The 6,604-nt window shown below is 36.6% G+C and overlaps 1 long non-coding RNA gene across 1 annotated transcript in view; it reads left to right on the top strand.

The window, feature by feature from the left end:
- The first annotated feature begins 383 nt into the window (after positions 1-383).
- Positions 384-6,604, top strand: part of LOC141503245 (uncharacterized) — a 35,567-nt gene continuing 29,346 nt past the window's right edge. The window contains exon 1 of the long non-coding RNA XR_012472792.1: positions 384-508. This is a non-coding gene — a long non-coding RNA (uncharacterized LOC141503245). The remainder of the gene's footprint in view (positions 509-6,604) is intronic.

Below are 6,604 nucleotides of genomic sequence, written 5' to 3'. Positions count from 1 at the left end.
GATCAGGATCTAATTGTGATCAGAGTCCCAGAGTCCTGTTCCAGGTACAGAGGACAGACTTCAGAACTTTCTATCCACTCCCCTACCTTCGGTCGACTGAACACTGAAGGCCCATTTCCCTGGGAGCTCAGCTTATGGGCTCTGCTCCTGCTTACTTGCTCCATGCCTGCTTCCCTTTCTTGGATCTGGGCTGCTGTGTGGCCATACTGCTGAGCTGCTGGGCTGACCCAGCTGACTGTCACAACTGCCCTGAGGACCTGGGCTTTGTGTGCTCACACTGTCAGCGGTCCCCTCCTCTCATCCTATTTTTTCCTAGTGCTCCAAGCAGTGTAGGTCAGGAAACTGTTCCTGCTGCCTTGAGCCTCAGCTCCCAGCCACCCTGGGGTTGCCTCCCAGAGGCTGAAGTTTCTTCACTCTGGCAAGCAGCCCCTGTAACCCCATGGAGCTCAGTCTTTCCACTATTTTCCAGGTTAACTTGGTCTGGAGAATTGCCTCACTGGATCTTTCTGTGAGTTCTTTCTCTCAAGAATTTAGTTAGAGTCATAATTTTAAGATTTTTGAAATATTATGGAGAGAACATCTAGGAGAAGCTCATTTCCTGTTGTCATCTTGGCCCCACCCCCAAAAGGACTCATTTCTAAAATATACTGAATCAAATTTTTATGTTCATAAAAAGCCATTCTCCAATTGACAAATGGTCAAAGGACATGCAAAGGCAATTTACAGATGAGGAGATCGAAGTGATCCATAGTCTTATGAAAAATTGCTCTAAGTCATTACTTATTAATTAAATGCAAATTCAAGCTTCTGTGAGGTACCACCTCACACCTCTCAGACTGGCCAATATGACCAGAAAGGACAATGATCATTGTTGGAAGGGTTGTGGGAAATCTGGGTAACTAATACATTGTTGGTAGAGCTGTGAACTCATCCAACATTTCTAGAGAGCAATCTTGAACTACGCCCAAAGGGCAACAAAAATGTGCATGCATTTTGATCCAGCAATACCACTACTGGATCTATACACTGAAGAGATGATGAAATACGGTAAAAGCATCACTTATACTAAAATATTCATAGTAGCCATGTTTGTGGTGGCAAAGAATTAGAAATCAAGTACATGCCCTTCAATTTGGGAATGGTTGAAAAAATTGTGGGATGTGTATGTCATGGAACACTATTGTTCTATTAGAAACCAGGAGGGATGGGAATTCAGGGAAGCCTGGAGAGATTTGCATGAACTGATGTTGAGCAAGATGAGCAGAACCAGAAAAGCATTGTACACCCTAACAGGAACAAGGGGGTGATGATCAACCTTGCAATCAGGGACAATTTGGGACTATCTGTAGTCTGATAGAGAATACCATCTGTATCCAGAAAAAAATATCTGTGGCATTTGAACAAAGAGCAAGGACTATTACCTTTAATTTAGAAAAAAAACTGCTATCTTTTTTCTGATCCTGCTATATCTTATCATTTATGTTTCTTCCTTAAGGATATGATTTCTTAAATAAAAAAGGATATGATTTCTCATTAAATTCAATTTGGATGAGTGTATAACATGGGAACAATGTAACGACTGGTAAATTGCCTTCTTTTCCCCCCTGTAAGATGATGTTCAGTTTTGCTGGGTAATTGATTCTCAGTTGCATTCCAAGATCTTTTGCCTTCTGGAATATTCCATGAGCCCTCAATGTGGATGCTGAAAATTCCTGTGTGATCCTGACTGTAGTTTCCTTCTGACTGCTTGTAACATTTTCTATTTGACTTGGGAGTTCTGGAACTTTGCTCTAATATTCCTGGGGGGTTGGGTTTTTTTTTTGATCTCTTTCAGTAGATCATCAGTGAATTCTCTCAATTTCTATTTTGATCTCTGATTCTAGGATATCAGGTCAATTTTCCTGTAGAAATTCTTTAAAAATGAAGTCAAGTCTCTTTTTTCTAATCATGAATTTCAGGTAGCCCAATAATTCTTAAATTATTTTTCTAGATCTGTTTTTACAGATCAGTTTTGTCAGTAAGATATTTCTCATTTTCTTCTGGTTTTTCTTTTTTTTTTTTAGGTTTTTTTTAATAAGGCAAATGGGGTTAAGTGGCTTGCCCAAGGCCACACAGCTAGGTAATTATTAAGTGTCTGAGACTGGATTTGACCCCAGGTACTCCTGACTCCAGGGCCAGTGCTTTATCCACTGTGCCACCTAGCTGCCCCCTGGTTTTTCATTCTTTTGGTGTTGTATTTTTGTGTCTTTTATTCTCACAAAGTTATCAGGTTCCTTTAGCTCCATTCTACAACTGAATGATTTGTTTTCTTCAGAGAACTTTCTAATCTCCTTTTCCACCTAGCCAGCTCTGATTTTTAAAGAATTCTTTTCCTCCTCAATAACTTTTGAACTGTTTTATCGATTTGATCTAAACTGGTTTTTAATATGTTATTTTCTTCAGCATTTTTTTGGATCTCCTTGACTAAGCTGCTGACTTTGTTTCCATGTTTTTTTCCTACATCTCTCATTTCTCTTCCCAATTTTTATTCTATTTCTTCTACTCAATTTTCAATTTTTTTTTTATCTTTGTCATAGCCTGAGCCCAACTTCTATATTGCTTGGAGTCTTTAGATGCAGAAGCTTGGACTTTATCAACTTTAGATTGTGTGTTTTGGTCCTCCATGGGACTAAAGTAATTGCTTATGTTTAGGTTCCGTATTTTTGTTTTGTTTACTCCTTTCCCCAGCATGTGCATGTTTGGGGGTACTTCTTTAGCTTTTGAATATTATTGGGACACCCCTGCAAGGACCTCAGTATGTGAGGCTTTGACTGCCCTTCTGGACTGTTGAATGGCAATAAGCTCACCCCTCTGGGGTCCCAGACTGCAACCAGGTTCTGAATGTGGTTCTGTCCCATGGACAGAGGAAAGACCTGAACAGTCTGCCTCTGTCCCTTATATTCCATGCTCTGAGTGCTCAGGGTGCAGCTGCTGGGTTTCTCCTGCTGAGTGACTCCATAGGCCTGCTTACATTTCTTGGCATCTGGGCTGTGCTGAGGGCTATGGCCATGCTGAGGAGGGCCATGATGACCTGGGCTTTGAGCTCACACTAGCAGAGCTCTCCCTGCTTATCTTCCAAGTTGTGCTTAGTGCTCTTTGGGGTGGCAGGTCAGGGAACTGCTTCTGCTGTCAGGAGATGGGCCTCCAGGGACCCAGAATCCCTGGGACTTTTGGAAGACTGAAGCTCCCTTGCTCAGGTGGGTTGCCGCCCCCTCCAACTCCATGGAGCAGAGCCTTCCCACTATTTTCCAGGTTACCTTGGGCAGGAGAATTGCCTCTCTGGGTCTTTCTGTGGGTTTTGTCTCTTGAAGATTTAGGCAAGAGTCATAATTTTACGATTTTTGAAATATTTTGGAGAGAGCTCCTGGGATAGCCTGTTCTCATGCTTTCTACTTGACTCCACTATTTTAAAAGTTAAAAATTTTAAACTCTAAATAGTATCAAAATTCAGTAATCAAGAAAATAGTGAAATTTCTGACTCATATGTTTAAATACTTTATACATAAAATCATGGTTAAATATTGAATAGCAGAGGGCTTTTGAATACTGTAATATGTATTATAATTAACTCATGTAAGAGATACCCATTTGTAAGAGTTATTTCTTCAAGTTAATACAGTTTCAATTAAACTGAAAGTTTTTTTTTCAATAAGGGATTACTTGTTTACAATATAACAATTATAACAGACAGGGTCACCTTTACTGAATCATTAAATGAAAGGTACATCTATTTTGTCCTAGACACCATCTTGTGATTTTACTTAGGGCATTCATTAATCAGAACAAGTAGATTCTTGGAAACATATTCCATTTGTAGTTAGAATGTAAAACACCTTATGCCCCTGTAGAACTCAGAGAAGATGAAGAGATGGGCTATATGGATGAAGGATACTTATGGCAACATGGTATAGGATAACAATCTGGAGTATGAGAAAGAAAACAAAGAATATTTTCTTCAGACACTGTAACCGAGTGTAAAATGAATTTTAATGACTGCCTTTTATTGTATTATCAACCTCACAGCATTGGGAGATTAATGTAAAATGCTATATGGATTTCTGTCAGCTCTCTTCCCACTTCAGATCCTGCCATATGTTTCTATTAGAATCTCTTAAAAGCATCATATTGGTTATTACATTATATCTTTACCCAATAACTTTCACTGATGCCCCAAACTCTACCTAAACATTCAAGACTCTCCACTACCTGACTCTCATTTAGTTTTCCAAACTTAACTCTCATTAGTGCCACCTAATGAATACTGAACTCTAGAAAAGTTTGAATTAGCTTATTTGCCTTTACAGGAGAAGTTCTTGTGCCTAATTGCTTTCACATCTTTGCTTATACATGAGAATGTGGCATGGGATAATAGATAAATGTGCTATACTTGGACTCAAAAAACCAAGCAATCAAGTCCTCCTAAAGGTTTCTGGCTACAGAACCACAGAAAAGTTATTTAAATAATGTTACCACTAAAAGGGGTATAATGATACATGGAGCTTTATGTTTTCAAATAGATAATATTTCACATATTATTTCATTATAGGATATCTAGTTGGCAAAATGAATAGAACACTGGCCCTGGAGTCAGGAGGATCCAAGTTCAAATCTGGACTCAGACACTTAATAATTACCTAGCTGTGTGACCTTGGACAAGATACTCTTAACCCCATTGTCTAAAATAAATAAAATTTTAAAAATATAGAATTATAAAACTGTTATCCAAATATCTGATAATGTTACACATGTCTACCACAATAATTAGGCCAAGACATTGTGCTAAGGTTAGGGTGTTATAAACACAAAAACAAAACATCCTCTGTTCTTCAGTCACTTGAATTCTCATTATATTTTGCTTCCTCTGAGTGAAGTGTTTGTCAAGATGTCTTTTGTCTATCATGATTGCTTTTTCCCTTTAGGTAATGTCATATATTGTTTCTTCTGTATAATTTTTCCTAAGTGTCCTTGGTAAAAATGAATTCTTCCATTTTGAAGAACTGCAAAATTTTGTGGGGATTATTTACATAGAATTTGTCATATATAGCTTTATGCATCAGTTCACTATATTCATATCTCTCTACTATAAGGTAATGGATTATATATTATAAACTTTTATAACTCACAGTCCTTAGATAAATAGATTACAATAATAACAAAGCATACATATATAGGAAAGAATCAATTACATATGAAACTGCTTTGAGTCAATAAAGTGTTATTATTTAGATCTGGTAACATTACTAAATTTCCATTTACAATTCTAATTTAATTTAATGATATCTATACCCTGTGCCCATCTTTGTCAAGAAAATCCCAAATGGGGTCACAGGGATTTAGATACAATTGAAAATGATTGAACACAAAGCACTTTTACATAATGTAATCTAATCTCATACAATATTGATGTGTATTTACCTTTTTTGTTGACTTGATTCTTGACCCATTGATTTGCCTATACTTTTGCTGTCAGAGATCAGTAGTTCTGACTACTTACTATATTCTGATTGGTCTAATTTTTGGCTGAATGACTGTGATCTTCTTTCCACATTGTTCTCTTGACTTTAGTGTTGAGTTTCCCTTTGACTTTGGCTCTATTTTTATTAAACTCAGAACTTGTTTTCCTGCATAGTTGGATGGATATGTTATTTCAGAAATTTCTGGCTTTCTGACTCATGACCTTGATGTGACATTGTTCAACTCTATTAGTACTTGGTCTCATTCTTGACAAGGAATTCCTTGATATGCCTTAGTCAAGCTGATTTTCATGCTTTGGGTTTCCTTATAAATTTTTTCCTTCCCTGATCTTCTGGATGCTGTTCTCCTATACTGTCATGATAATCCAACACAATCCATAGTACTATTATTATAAATATAAGATATTATGATAAAAATATTTAAAAGTTTAAAATTGTATAACTTTTAGTTGTATTTTTTAAAATGAGTTTCCTTCAATCACACATTCTTTGTATTTAAGAAGATTGTTTATTCTCAAATATCACCCTGATTCATATTCCAGAATTAGAACAAAAAATCATATTAAGTATTTCTCACCTAATTTTATCTTTGCCCTGCCAAACTCATTCCCTTCATGCATGATCTCAGAGCATTATTAACTAATATGTTTGTGACTACTAACTACCTTTTATTTATATGGTTGTTGAGATGATAGGTGAGTCATTTTTATCTCAAGTTGACTAATGAGACTTTATTTCAGTGTTTTAATCTTTCTTTCCATAAATGATTGTGCATTTTAGAAAACTATGAATTCCATTTTTCAGCTGCATGTCATTCAACAAATCATTCCTTCCTCCAGCTGCTCATCCATCTATTAGTTTATTAGTTCCTTTGACCTTTTGGGTAAAGAGAGAATTTGGACTTGCTACTTCTCTGTTTAGTTTATGAATACATGATTCCATTAAAAAGCATAACTACTCTGGAAACTAGATATTAAGGGGACTACAAAAGGAATTCAATACAGTGTGTCCCCTATAAGTACTCAAAATCTTATTGTGGAGATAAGATATACATACAAGAAAGGGAAAAATAATGATTCAAGATGATTTAT

Source organism: Macrotis lagotis, chromosome X (genome assembly GCF_037893015.1).
Source record: "Macrotis lagotis isolate mMagLag1 chromosome X, bilby.v1.9.chrom.fasta, whole genome shotgun sequence".
Lineage (NCBI taxonomy): Eukaryota > Metazoa > Chordata > Mammalia > Peramelemorphia > Peramelidae > Macrotis > Macrotis lagotis.
The sequence above is the reverse complement of the archived record's forward strand: the minus strand, read 5'-3'. Positions and strand labels throughout refer to the sequence as shown.